The sequence below is a fragment of the Schistocerca nitens genome, chromosome 4 (assembly GCF_023898315.1).
Source record: "Schistocerca nitens isolate TAMUIC-IGC-003100 chromosome 4, iqSchNite1.1, whole genome shotgun sequence".
Lineage (NCBI taxonomy): Eukaryota > Metazoa > Arthropoda > Insecta > Orthoptera > Acrididae > Schistocerca > Schistocerca nitens.
In genome coordinates, this window is record NC_064617.1 from 847,636,236 (window position 1) to 847,651,903 (window position 15,668).

A 15,668-nucleotide genomic window follows, 5' to 3' on the forward strand; every position below is an offset into this window, starting at 1 on the left:
TAAGCCATGCTGGAGGCCTGTACCACAGGCTAGGTGGCAAACAGTCGCTACAGGGGTTCATGACATGCATTTCAAGGTGGTGGCTCCCCTTTTGATGGTGGCCCACAGCTGCTGCTCACAGCCTTAGAACTGTGATACGTTCATGTCTACGTTCGTGTTGAATCCAAATCACTGTCAGATGCACCAGACTGGTGCATTACAGCCACATGGAGGTGTCTTATAACTGAACCTGTAGCAGGCACAGTAGTGGCGTCTTCTCTTGTCCTGGTAATGATGGCCAAGTCGTGATAGGGTGACCAAGTGCCCCACATTCCAACACCAGAGGATGGACAGCTACAGTGCTGCATCAGGCTCCAGTGGCATGGGGTTGGAGAGACCTCAGTTAGAGCCCCAAGACATGTAAAGGTGACTGAGTCCTGGTGAGCCGACCCATAGTTGTTTCAGAGCCCATGGCTGCCAGTAGCCTGGATGGTCAGGTGGCAGCCAGTGGTTTAGTGCCCAATGATGCATGTGGCAGCTGGGTCATAGATTTGTCGTTCTCTTCACAGCAGCATGCAACACAATTATCTGACCATTAATGACTGGTCCTGGATGGTGTAAATACCTTGTCTGGGAGCTGATGATACGGAAGAAGTAGCACTACTGCCTTCTACCACTACTCACGAGCTTCATAAGGGGTGGTCAGTCTCCTAGAACTCGGTTGTTGGATCCCATAGCTGCTCGCTGTTGCTGTGTGTGCTGAGAGTTACAGACTGTGACGGTCAGTGCCTGGAACAGTCGCTGCCTCTATAAGCACAGTTTCGTTCCTTACACGCCGATTATCTACAGCATTATGACCACCTACTTAACAGCATATTAGTCCAGCTTCAGAACAGTGATTGTGCATTGCATGGATTCGACCAGTTCTTGAATGTTTTCCAGAGGTGTGTAGTACCAGATGTATGTGCACAGATCACTCAGTTTCCGTGTTTTACAGGTATGAGGTTCGCTGGGTGCAGAACTGGTGCATCATACTATCTCAGAAGTGTTTCATAAGTTTCATATCAGGCGATTTTCAGGTAGGCACGTAATCCACAGCTGTCAGTGATACGTTCGGCTGCTACCACAGGTTTCATGGAATCCCAGACAACTTACGCCGATGGTTTAATAGTGGCCACACCAGACTGCGTCCACAGATTAGTGCCTGTATCGAGCCACTGTTAATCTGCATCTACATGACTTCTGTGCTTTTCACACTTAGGTGCCCAAAAGATGATTCATCGAAATATTTTCAAGCTGTTTCTCTATTGTTCGCTCTCGAACAGCGTGCGGGAATAACGAAAACTTAAATGTCTCCGAGCGAGCTCTGACTTCTCTTATTATATTAAGATGATAATTTCTCTTTGTGTAAGTGGGCGTCAAGATGATATTTTGAGTCTCGGAGGAAAAAGTTGCTAATAACTGAAATGTCGTGAAAAGATCTTGCCGCTTATAAAAACATTTCTGTCTTAATGAATGCCACCTCAGCTCGCGTATCGAATCCACGAAACTCTCTTCAATATTTCGCGATAATGCAAACTGAGCTGTCCTCCTTTGAACTGCTTCGATGTCTGCTATCAATCGCATCTCCCAAGGATCCCATATTGCACTGCACTTCTATAGCAGAGGACAGACAAGCGCCGGTCACGGTGGCCGTGCGGTTCTAGGCACTTCAGTCCGGAACCGGGTGACTGCTACGGTCGCCGGTTCGAATCCTGCCTCGGGCATGGATGTGTGTGATGTCCTTAGGTTAGTTAGGTTTCAGTAGGTCCAAGTTCTAGGGGACTGATGACCTCAGATGTTAAGCCCCATAGTGCTCAGAGCCATTTGAACCATTTGACAGACGAGCTTAGTGAAGGCAGTTTCTTTAGCAGACCTGTTCCATCTTCTAAGTGTTCTTCAGTGCAACGCAGTCTGTCGTTTGCCTTCTGCACGACATTATCTATGTTAACGTTCTGATGTAAGTTGCTCTTATTAGTAATCCTTAGGTATTTAGTTGAGTTGACAGCCTTTAGATTTGTGTTATTTATCATATAGCCGACATTCAACGTATTCCTTTTAGTACTAATGTGGAACACTAACACTTTTCATTATTCAGAGTCAGTTGCAACTTACCACCCTTTAAGGAGTGATTTTCATTATTGGCGATAAGCCAGAGGACACAGTAACCACCATAAAATACCTGGAAGTATATTTCCGCTGTGACTGTCACGTAAAACTGCATGCAAGGGAAAGCAGAAACCGATCTGAGATACGCATTTTGTCACGGGTTCGATTATTTGACGCCTCAGTATGGCGGAAACACTATCGCGAGACGCTACATGGGTGGTGTTGAGCATTGATTTCAAGACAAGACAGCGACTAAACTTCTTATTCCCACGAACATCTTGCGCAATGAATGCAGTGGAGGAATCGGGTAAATCAGAGTTCCAACGTTTGCGAATGTAACAGGGAAGGGGAGAAATGTTAGTGGTATCAAAAACTGTTCAAATGTGTGTGAAATCTTATGGGACTTAAATGCTAAGGTCATCAGTCTCTACGCTTACACACTACTTAACCTAAATTATTCTAAGGACAAACACACACCCATGCCCGAGGGAGGACTTGAACCTCCGCCGGGACCAGCCGCACTGTCCATGACTGCAGCGCCCCAGACCGCTCGGCTAATCCCGCGCGGCTTATTGGTATCACATATGCCCTCCACCATGCACCGTAAAATGTTTTACCGAGTTTAAATGTCGACAGAAACGTACCCCCCCCCCAAAAAAAAAAAAGGAAAAAAAACTTGGAAGAAGTCCGGAGGTTATTCGCAGGATAACTTCCGGAAAGCGTTTGACTCGGTGCCCCACTGCAGACTCCTAACTAAGGTACGAGCATATGGGATTGGTTCCCAAATATGTGAGTGGCTCGAAGAGTGCTTAAGCAATAGAACCCAGTACGATGTCCTCGATGGCGAGCGTTCATCGGAGGTGAGGGTATCATCTGGAGTGCCCCAGGAAAGTGTGGTAGGTCCGCTGTTGTTTTCTATCTACATAAATGACCTTTTGGATTGGGTGGATAGCAATGTGCGGCTGTTTGCTGATGATGCTGTGGTGTACGGGAATGTGTTGCCGTTGAGTGACTGTAGGAGGATACAAGATGACTTGGACAGGATTTGTGATTGGTGTAAAGAAGGGCAGCTAACTCTAAATACAGATAAATGTAAATTAATGCAGATGAATAGGAAAAAGAATCCCGTAATGTTTGAACACTCCATTAGTAGTGTAGCGCTTGGCACAATCACGTCGATTAAATATTTGGGTGTAACATTGCAGAGCGATATGAAGTGGGTCAAGCTTGTTCATTGGTTCATTGGTAGAATTTTGGGAAGATGTGGTTCATCTGTAAAGGAGACCGCTTATGAATCACTAATACGACTTATTCTTGAGTACTGCTCGAGCGTTTGGGATCCCTATCAGGTCGTATTGAGGGAGGTCATAGAAGCAATTCAGAGGCGGGCTGATAGATTTGTTACTGGTAGGTTTGATCATCAAGCGAGTGTTACGGAAACGCTTCAGGAACTCGGGTGGTAGTCTCTGGAGGAAAGGAGGCGTTCTTTTCGTGAATCGTTACTGAAGAAATTTAGAGAACCAGCATTTGAGTCTGACTGCAGTACAATTTTACTGCCGCCAACTTATATTTCGCGGAAAGACCACAACGATGAGATAAGAGAGATTAGGGCTCGTACAGAGGCACAAAAACAGTCATTTTTTCCTCTTTCTGTTTGGTAGTGGAACAGGGAGAGAAGATGCTAGTTGTTGTAAGAGGTACCCCCCGCCACGCACCGTGTGGTGGATTGCGGAGTATGTATGTAGATGTAGATATGTAGATGTAGATTACGTTAGAAGTATCAGAATCGAGTTCTCTTGCAAGGAAGAGTTTGTAGAGTTAACCTTTAGTTCTGCTCAGTCTCGGTATCGTGATTTAACGAAGTCAGCGCTTTGTTATACGAATGATAATGATGTCCTTTAAGAGATGGGAGAAGTCGAGTGGGAGAGTAATCGAGCTTATCAAACGTACGTCCGTCATTCCGCGGAGAGCCTGCAGCAATTTCGCCGCAGCTTGAGCAGAAGGAAAGTCACCCCTAACACGGCACTGTCCCGGAGTCTTCTCCTCCCTTTTCCCGTCGCACTGATAACCGAAGCTCTAGCGGAAGGGGAAGGGTGGAAGCTGGTTTGGGCGGGGTGGGTTCAGGGAAGGGGAGGAGGGGGGTGGGCGCCTCTGCTGAGTCATTACCCGTAGATTTCCAGGCCTGGCGTCGCCTAATGTTATCGACGGGGGCGACTGCAGTCCACGACTGTGAAATTGGATCGCGTGTCCGCTCCCGCGCCTCTGCAGTGTCTAGGGAGTGGGATGGGACGCGGCGCAGCGGCAGACGGCGGCGGCAATGACGGAGATGAGGCGGCCTGGCACCGCGGCGCGCAAGATGGATGGCCCGACACGTGCACCCCCCCCCCCCCCCCCCGCACACTGCAGGACCTCCGCGGTAGTCTCTGCGCCGGCCGGTCCCGAGACGGGCGGATTTTGCCTCGGATACATTATCTTAATAACCCTGTCGATCACGACGATAAGATGGAGTGCCACTGACTTAATGAACTGAAACAAAAATCACGATACACTGAGACGAAAACTCCCCCTTTCTTCTTTGGCGTCTTTTATGTTGTGGTAAACAAATGCACTTAGTGTCACACATGTAAATGTGACTGTGGGAGCTCTTCCTACCCGTGAAGTAGTTAATTTTAAAGGGTGATATTTTTGCATGCAGCAAATACAGAGAGCAATCACAGGGCCGACCAGATTCAGGCAACAGCTATGGCGGAACTAATTGCCGACACAGGTGAGCAACAAGTTACAATGGTTTAATGACAGAAGTTTTACAATACTTAGCTACCGTATGAGGATTGTGACTAACAATATTCTCTTGCACTGATCTTTAATCCCCATTATATCGAAGGGCGATGATTGATAAGTATGGGGATAGTGAATTGTAGTATTAACATGCACTGATCTTTAAACCCTAGTATATCCGTGGGCGATGATTTATATCACTCGGACAAAATTAGAACTACATTAGCACCTTCCGCTGCTAACGGGCGTTGATATATATCAATGGGGACAGGTGAAAATGTGTGTCCCGACCCGGACTAGAACCAGGGATCTCCTGCTTACATGACAGACGCTCTAACCATTTTTTTTTTTTTTTTGTTAATCCTATTTTGTTCGTTTGAGTTCGTTGCATCTGCTCGGGGCGGACGTCGCAAGACACCCGTTTGAACTCGACGTTGATCCATCAACTCAGTTTTTTTATTACAGAGGGCAGCTAACCCACTGATCGAACACGCTGAGTTACCGTGCCGGTAAACCCTCTGAGCCACGGAGGGCACAGAGGATAGCGTGACTGCAGGGATTATCTCGCGCACGCCTCCTGCGAGACCCCGATTCTCACCTTGTATGTCCACACACTACATTCGTAGTGTCCCAACTCCAAAACACTCATTACTCGTGGAAGATATTCTTACCAAGTCCCGCAAGAGTTCGTGGAATATGTGTGAATCCGCACAGAAGAAGAAGGTCATGACCGGTGTTGCCAGATCTATATACTTATATGGATATGGAGTCTGATCTTTCGGACATGTCCGAAAGAACAGACACCATTCATGACCTGCAGCCGTCTAGAACGAAATTAGAATTACATTAATACCTTCAGCTGCTAACGGGCGTTGATATATATCAACGTGGACAGTGAAAATGTGTGCCCCGTCCAGGACATGAACCCGGGATCTCCTGCTTACATGGCAGACACTCTATCCATTTGAGCCACCGAGGGCACAGAGGATAGTGCGACTACAGGGACTATGTCGCGCACGCCTCCCGGTCGGGGCATACATTTTCACCTGTCCCTGTTGATATATATCAACGCCCGTTAGCAGCTGAAGATATTAATGTAATTCTAATTTCATCAAGTCCGAAAGAACAGACAACATATCCATATATCACTCGGACAATATCCAGTCGTGGCAGCTCTCCATGGCGACTGTTGATAAGTGCAGACACACTCACGGAGACAATATCCTCACACCATCTGGCGATTTTCCAACGATTCTCTTGAGTAACTGCCACGAGAGTGGTGATGACGACGATGTTTGGTTTGTGAGCCGCTCAACAGCGCAGTCATCAGCGCCCATACAAATTCCCAATTTTTACACAGTCCAATGTTTAACTCAGTGCGATCTAGCAACTGTCACGAATAATGATGATGAAATGATGAGGAGAACACAAACATCCAGTCCCCGGTAAGAGAAAGTACCTAACTCGACCGGGAACCGAACCCGCGACGCCGTGATGCAGGGGCAGCAACACTAGCCACTAGACCACTAACTGCGAACCCTACAGAGCGGAGCCATGTATCTACTTATAAACGGTGTAACGTATATAAGTCCAGATAATTTTAAATATCGTGTCTTAATGGGTATGTACATCAGCGTGCTGGTTGTTCGTTCTGCACATGTAATAGTCTTCCAGCAAACGTGTCACATAACTAACTACCTAATGTATTACTGTCATAGCTGCACCACTAAGTGGACTGCACCTGCCACTATAGACTTCCTACTTTGCATGTACAGGGTGTTTCAAAAATGACCGGTATATTTGAAACGGCAATAAAACCTAAACGAGCAGCGATAGAAATACACCGTTTGTTGCAATATGCTTGGGACAACAGTACATTTTCAGGCGGACAAACTTTCGAAATTACAGTAGTTACAATTTTCAACAACAGATGGCGCTGCAAGTGATGTGAAAGATATAGAAGACAACGCAGTCTGTGGGTGCGCCATTCTGTACGTCGTCTTTCTGCTGTAAGCGTGTGCTGTTCACAACGTGCAAGTGTGCTGTAGACAACATGGTTTATTCCTTAGAACAGAGGATTTTTCTGGTGTTGGAATTCCACCGCCTAGAACACAGTGTTGTTGCAACAAGACGAAGTTTTCAACGGAGGATGTAACCAAAGGACCGAAAAGCGATACAATAAAGGGTCTGTTTGAAAAATTTCAACGGTCTGGGAACGTGACGGATGAACGTGCTGGAAAGGTAGGGTGACCGCGTACGGCAACCACAGAGGGCAACGCGCAGCTAGTGCAGCAGGTGATCCAACAGGGGCCTCGGGTTTCCGTTCGCCGTGTCGCAGCTGCGGTCCAAATGACGCCAACGTCCACGTATCGTCTCATGCGCCAGAGTTTACACCTCTATCCATACAAATTTCAAACGCGGCAACCCCTCAGCGCCGCTACCATTGCTGCACGAGAGACATTCGCTAACGATATAGTGCACAGGATTGATGACGGCGATATGCATGTGGGCAGCATTTGGTTTAATGACGAAGCTTATTTTTACCTGGACGGCTTCGTCAATAATCAGAACTGGCGCATATGGGGAACCGAAGAGCCCCATGTTGCAGTCCCATCGTCCCTGCATCCTCAAAAAGTACTGGACTGGGCCGCCATTTCTTCCAAAGGAATCATTGGCCCATCTTTCACATCCGAAACGATTTCTGCATCACGCTATCTGGACATTCTTCGTGAATTTGTGGCGGTACAAACTGCCTTAGACGACACTGCGAACACCTCGTGGTTTATGCAAGATGGTGCCCGGGCACATCGCACGGCCGACGTCTTTAATTTCCTGAATGAATATTTCGATGATCGTGTGATTGCTTTGGGCTATCCGAAACATACAGGAGGCGGCGTGGATTGGCCTCCCTATTCGCCAGACATGAACCCCTGTGACTTCTTTCTGTGGCGACACTTGAAAGACCAGGTGTACCGCCAGAATCCAGAAACAATTGAACAGCTGAAGCAGTACATCTCATCTGCATGTGAAGCCATTCCGCCAGACACGTTGTCAAAGGTTTCGGGTAATTTCATTCAGAGACTACGCCATATTATTGCTACGCATGGTGGATATGTGGAAAATATTGTACTACAGAGTTTCCCAGAACGCAGCGCCATCTGTTGTTGAAAATTGTAACTACTGTAATTTCGAAAGTTTGTCTGCCTGAAAATGTACTGTTGTCCCAAGCATATTGCAACAAACGGTGTATTTCTATCGCTGCTCGTTTAGTTTTTATTGCCGTTTCAAATATACCGGTCATTTTTTAAACACCCTGTACATGCCACACTACGTCACCTGACCTCCTTAGACAGCGAGCGAGGTGGCGCAGTGGTTAGCACACTGGACTCGCATTCCGGAGGACGACGGTTCAATCCCGTCTCCGGCCATCCTGATTTAGGTTTTCCGTGATTTCCCTAAATCGCTACAGGCAAATGCCGGGATGGTTCCTTTGAAAGGGCACGGCCGATTTCCTTCCCCATCCTTCCCTAGCCCGAGCTTGCGCTCCGTCTCAAATGACCTCGTTGTCGACGGGACGTTAAACACTAATCTCGTCCTCCTCCTCCTCCTCCTTAGAGAAATTAGCCTTAATAGCTTGCTCTTGAAAGTACAAGCCGAACTGAAAAAGTACTATTAGTAACAACTATAATTATTGCTCTGCAAATGGTGTTAATGCTGCTATAATGTTATTCTGTACACCGTCCTCCGTCACCAATAGAAATATCTGCACTTACACATGTCACGTCTTGTATCTACGTTTTACAGGCAGATGTCAGTTTCAGACCTATTTGTGTGATTAAGGTGGAAGCGTAATAGAACGTAAGTCATTTGTGAGCTCTCGAAACTACGTTGCGCTTCAGACGTGGGCAGTGCGGCGCTCTCGTATGTAGGCTGTACCCTGTATTTCCTGGAAAACAAAGGAGTATCCAGCAAACATGAAACAAGGAGGACTAAGATGGTCTCGAATAGCCTTTCGTTCCAAGAGCTCCTTTACTTGCGCTGTTCGCTGCGGTTACGCATTGACATCCATAAAAATGAATTCAGGGCCCAATGCACTTACGAAAATATGCGCATGGGGAAGGAGTATTTAGCGTCACAATAGCGTTGACCGGTCAGTGTACAATACTGAAAGATTTGGAGATCAGCATGCCCATGCAGTGTTATGCCTACCTACACCAACACATCTGGACCACCAAAACGATTATGTTCGACAATGGGGGACGTATCTTTATGTGGAGAGAGCTGGAAACAATTAATGCACCAGGAATAATATTGAACATGACCGTTTTGGTGGACCAGGTGTTATGGAGTGGGAAGCTCTGGGAAAGAGAGGAGATTCTGCCAATGGAATGACATGACTGTTCCTTCAGCTTACATGCCATCGAGCACGGGTGCAACGTGTTGAGGGCACGTATTACTGGATGATCACTTGCATGAATGACCATCCAGCAGTTGTCAGCCCCCGCATGTGGAGGAGTCGAACGTCCTACCGCGAGAAGTCGTTACCAAACTTATGGCCAACATGAGAGAATATTTCAGAGCATGCTTTGCTGTCCGCGGTGATCGCACAATATATTAAAACCACGTCCCGCCTTTTGTAACGTCAAGGGGACCATCATGAAGAGCAAAACCTTCTGCATAATTATTGTCGTTGAATAAAAGTATCATTTCTTTTCGTCTCATTACGTATTTCCTTCACTTACCTTCCGTATTTTACTGTAGCAGTTCTTTCTGTGTGTAGTCCATCTGAAAGAACTATGTTGTTGGCAGTGACACATCATGTGAAATATACTACGTCGTTATGTTTTGGAAACCATTGTAGCTCTCCTGGATAAGGTAATTGTTGAAATAGTTTCCCTTGGGCTTCCCACAGTCTGATACGAAGTTCCGCCGTGGGTGTCGAATTAAATCAGGTGATGGCGAAGGAATTGAATTAGGAAACAGCAGAGTAAAATGAGGGGCTGCGTTTTGCTGCTTATCCAGGAATATAGCTGACGATGCTAGAAGGAAAAGACATAAAATGCAGGCTGGCATTAGCAAGAAATGCGTTTCTAAAAAATATGGTAATATCGGATACGACTTTTGTGAGTGGTGGGCTCCATGTGGTTCCCAAGTCGTGCAGCGACCGTAAACCACAAAATTACCAAATATGCAGCAACTAGTTGCAAAATCATGTTTTATTTATTCACTTTTGGAAATCGATGTCGACTGATTAACAGCCATCATCGGTGCGGACTGGTCGTATTAGGTTGCCCAATTAACTGCTGAAGTTTGTTGTTGTGCCTAATTTGAGTTTTAGTTGCAATCTTTTGAACAGAAAATCTAATATCTCTACACAAATAATCAAAAATTAATCGAGAAACAACTCTTGAAAGTTCAAAATGCAGACGAAAAAGATTCTTGTAAATGGCTTCTTTCTTGATGAATAACTTCCTAATTTCACTTCATGTAATAATCACTTCACACTTCCATTTATAACGAAACATACATTCATTAGTGCTCTTGCTATTAAACACACTTTTAACGTACCTTGGGGTAAGTTTCTTACTAAAGCATCGTTTATTAAATACGATGTGTTGGCAGGTAGTCACCAGCTTTATTTTCATTGTCTTGTCAAGTGGTTCAAATGGCTCTGAGCACTATGGGAATTAACATCTGAGGTCATCAGCCCCTGGAACTTAGAACTACTTAAACCTAACTAACCTAAGGACATCACACACATCCATGCCCGAGGCAGGATTCGAACCTGCGACCGTAGCGGTCGCGCAGTTCCATACTGTAGCGCCTAGAACCGCTTGGACACCACGGCCAGCTTCAATGTCTTGTATTCATGATTATTATACGAAGTTAAATTAGTAAGTTATTCATCAAGAAAGAAGCCATTTACAAGAATCTTTTTCGTCTGCATTTTGAACTTTGAAGAGTTGTTTCTCCGTTAATTTTTGATTATTTGTGTAGAAATATTAGATTTGCTGTTTAAACGATTGCAACTAAAACTCGAACTAGGCACAATAACAAACTTCAGCAGTTAATTGGAAAACCTCACACGACCAGTCCGCACCGATGATGGCCGTTAATCAGTTGATATCGATTTGCAAAAGCGAATAAATAAAATATGATTTTGCAACTGGTTGCTGCATATTTGATAATTTTACGATTTCTTGTGTTAGGACATCTTACCTGAAGATATTTGTCTATTATGTAGACTTGTACAGAAATAGATCTACTGGAGAATGGTAAAGATTAGATGGGTAGATTGAACAGCTTCTGTCGAGGTGCTGACTGGAGTTGGGAGAAAAGGAGTTTGTAGTGTCAGCTCGACTAAAAAAAGGGATCAGTTGCGATGTACGTTGCAGTAGGTATGCAAAAATGAAGAGATTTTGCTCAAGATAGGCTAGTACAGAGAGCAGCATCAAACCAAGAAGGAGGGAAGGAGGATTAGCGTTTAAACGCACCGTCGATAACGAGGACATTAGGAATGTAGCACAGACTTGAATTTTTTCGAGGATGCGGAAAGATATCGACAATACAGTTTCAAAGGAGCCATCCAGCCATTTGCATGGAATGGATTAGGGAAATCAGGGAAAACCTAAATGAGGATGGTCGGACGCGGATTTGAACCGTCGTCCTCCCAAACGCGAGTCCAGTGCGGTAACCTCTGCGCCACAGCACTCGGTTGTATCACATCATTCTTCTGGTAGATATATCGCAGCAACAACAACACTGTGAATGGCTACGATAAGCTTGAGTAGTGGGTCTTGTGTTAATGGCGTTACGTGAAAGTTATGAATAAAATGAAAGGACAGCGATACTTCCCAAATATAGTGACATGCATCATTTGCAACATTTTCATCTAAATAATGTTCCAATGCATAATATAATTGTTTTTGGGTTTAGCTTTTAGCTGGCAGCCAACAGCTACTAAAAAGCACACTGGCTGTAATTTTGCATACATTAATGTATTAATCTTTAATGTTACCCCCGTAGTTAGAGAAACGCTTATCAACCATCTTTTGAGCTGCATGCGGTGCATACTTTTAGTTGAATACTCTTATTTGAGATCGAAAGAACATAAATCAAATATTTATTTTGCACTTCATTCTGACTCGTTGACTGCTTTAGTATTGAAGTTGAATTTTTCCTCTGATATTGTAGTTGTGGACATCAATGATCTCGTAAAACTAAGATGCATTTCTACATCTACACGGGTACTCTGCAAATCACATTATTTTAAGTGCCTGACAGAGGGTGCTAAGTTTCATTAGTGAATTTACACATAGTGGACGATAGACTAAATCACCAAGCTCCTTAAAGAGGTGATTACAGGATGACTCCTAGTGAAAATAATGTATCAATCTGACTGCTCGCATTTGTACAAACACAATCCTCCTTCTTAATGACGAATTACCCGAGGAAATAGCATATTATCCTCTAAAAGTACTATCTGGAGAATGAATCACCCTCTGTGGGGATTCATTACTACACTGGAACAAATTTCATCCAACTGGACTGGCATCAAGTATAGGGTGCCACTAAGTTTTTCTCTTCCTTTACTGCTCTCACAGTTATACTCCAGTGAATTAAGATGCACCCAGAGGAACAGGAGCAAAAGATGACATAATAAAACAGGGAAATAAGACCCACCCACACCAGATTTACCTTACGACTGATGCAGGCTTAGACCCACGTTGATAGACTTCACACAAGAGGTAGGAGAATCCCCACTGTTGAGGCCGATGCAGCAATGTGCTCGATTCATGAAACAGTGAGACACGCGAAACAGCTTTTCCAGACGGATAGCAGCGTTTTCAACGTTCTGCTATACCTCTTCCAGTGAGTGAAGATTATATGCGCACACCTGGCCCTCCAGTTTGCCCCGCAGGTAAAAATCACAGCGAGAGACCTCAGAAGACCGGGGTGGCCAGGAGATCGCACCACCTCTACTGTTTGCCCTCCCCTCACTGAACACCTTACGCACTCGAGACAAGGTTGTCAAGGCAGTTTGTGCTCTTTCTCCGCCTTGCTGAAGATATACATGCAGTCTTTTGCAATCATAAATACATGCAGCTCTGGCTGCAAGGGTCGATTTCAATTTCTTTATTGCATAATCCATTTCCAAACTTCCAACCCCATCTCCGGGTGCACTTCGTTGCATAACACGTAAAGTAGAATTGATTATTGCGTTAATAGTTTTCCTGTGACTATGAATAATTCTAATTTCATGTATAAGCTGACTTAAGAGCAGGAATTGTAATTTAATCTCATGACCGATAAACGTTTGACAAATTGTAACGAGTAGTGTGTCAGTAATATTGTTATGTTGTATATGCATCGCTGTAATGTGATTTCGGAAAATTTTCCTATGTGAACAGTTGCATCTGAAGATTGTGCTGATAGTCCCGAAATATTTTATTCAGTAAAGAAATTAAAAACCATCTACGCAAACTGTGGGTAATTTTTTTATAACTGCATATCTTTACAATGGTTCATTCCTGTCATCCACTAGATGGAAAGTAAAAATATCTCTTGTGAATTAATCCACTAATGGATTAACAAGAATCAGTTTTGGGGTAATCTATAAATGTTTTCTGGGATGCTTATTTATTTATTTATTTAACCTGTCTTACATTGGACCAGTTTCACATACACAGTATATACCTTTTTTACATCATAGTTACCTCATAAATTAAGTTTTGGTATGACAAACAGAATTAAAATTATTTGAGTGTCTGAAGTGACAGTGTGACAAAATAATACTGACTACGAAATAATAAAGTTAATACTAGCAGTACTTCTACTACAGCTGCTGCCGCCACTATAAATAAAAGGCGTAAAGAGCATCAAAAGCAGGTAGCGTGGGGCGCTGGCCACATTGTGAGTGCTATTGCTTCTCAAGTAGTGATTACCCAACACGACAAAGCACCTGTCCGTGATCCGCACTCACTTTCTGTAGAGGTGTGCCACAGTCTATTTCTAATCCAGTCCTGGTGGCAATTACATGTAGTACGGACTTGCAGGATTGCAGACGAGCCATAGGTGAAGTGGTAAGCTCTTAACTAGCCGTTGGACCTGATTTCTTCCCACAAAGCGTTGAACCCAATTTATATTTTATTTGCAATTGTGAGATGTTACTGCATACACTGTAAAATCACTCTTACACGTCTTAATGAATGAATTCTACTGTGGGACAAAGCTTATCAAACAAATATTGTAAACTTAGAGACAAAAACTGATAGACATTGAAATATTTCTGGATATTACTAATCTATGTGCCCCATTTCAAACCACTATTCATTGTTAACAAACATTCTAATTAAATAACTCTGATCTTCTATCTTTTGTAAATACCACTGACTCTTCCACAAGTAAGTCTTCAATGTGATCAACAGTAACGTTAGTGGAAATTCATAATTCCGTTTTTGCTGTTCATGAAGAAATTTACTTCTTATTGTTCGATTCGTCGAGCTATTGATTTCGGGCTTACACACATCATATTAATAAAAATAGAATAATAACAGCATTTCTGAGGCATCAAATGACTCTAACAGTCAAGGGATGCTGTAATCGTAATCAGATGTTTTCCTTAATAATATTAGAAATAGAAGTAGTGTGTTAAATAAAAAAACTATATATTTGACTACTGAAAGCTCTTCGTATCTCAACTGTAAAATTGTGGCTTAGTAGAAGAACCACACCATTATGTTACACAAAATAGTATTAGTTAAAAACAGTCTTGGTTGCAATTTTAGTTTTTTATTTTTCTACGACGCATTTCGCCTTATTTAGGCATCTTCAGGTTATCTGCATAGAAAGCAGAGAACAAATACATCTATTTAAGACTCGCGATCGTGTTGTGCAGACTTGGATAACCTAAAAGCATGTATAAACAGATGAAATACTGAAAGAGCAAATACCTAAATTTGGTATTTCTTAGAAGAATCTTTTAGTCATTGTAGCCAAAGGGCATCGTCGAATATATCAGGCCAACATCGCCTTCATTAAACTCAGTAAAAACTAGAAATATAAAATAGTAAAATCATTACCTTTTCTAGAAGGACGTGAGAGACACCAAGGTCTGCATAACGCAAAATAAAAAACTAAAATTGCAACCAAGACTGTTTTTCACCAATACTATTAAGCACTGGTTTCCTGTATGTCTCATATGGATTGGAAGAATTTTTACACAAAATATTTGTCAGTTACATGTTTGCTTTAACCAAGATGGCAGGAACTGATAAAGTTACGTACTGAAGATGCCAGGAATACATGTACATATTTTTAATCGACATTGTACTTTATGTTCGGCCTATAGCTCTCTGCAGGACGTTATAGTAATGGGTACGAAGACAGCTGTAAGGATGGGTAGGAAGACTACTTATTAAGATTCCATCATGACTCAGTTTGGTAATGGAATTAGCACCAGAACATTATGTTTACAGTTGTTAGATTGTACTGTCGTTCTACACACGGATGCAATTTACATATATTCGTTTATGATTCTTATTGTATACAAGGGCCGTGTTCGAGGGCTGGGTTGATTTGAGGGAAGAGACCAAACTGCAAGGTTATTAGTATCATCGTATTAGAGAAGAATGAGAAAGAACTCGGCAGTGCCCTTTAAAAGGAACCATCCCAGCGTTTGCCTGAAGCGATTAAGGGAAATTACAGAAAATCTACATATGAATGGCCAGTTGCAGGAATGAACCATCGTCCTCCCGTATGAG

The 15,668-nt window shown here is 43.6% G+C and overlaps 1 non-coding gene across 1 annotated transcript; it reads left to right on the forward strand.

Annotated features, from left to right (window-relative positions):
• The first annotated feature begins 8,260 nt into the window (after window positions 1-8,260).
• Window positions 8,261-8,333, forward strand: Trnaa-cgc (transfer RNA alanine (anticodon CGC)). The gene has a single exon. It is a non-coding gene; the product is annotated as a tRNA-Ala (tRNA).
• Window positions 8,334-15,668: the final 7,335 nt, after the last annotated feature.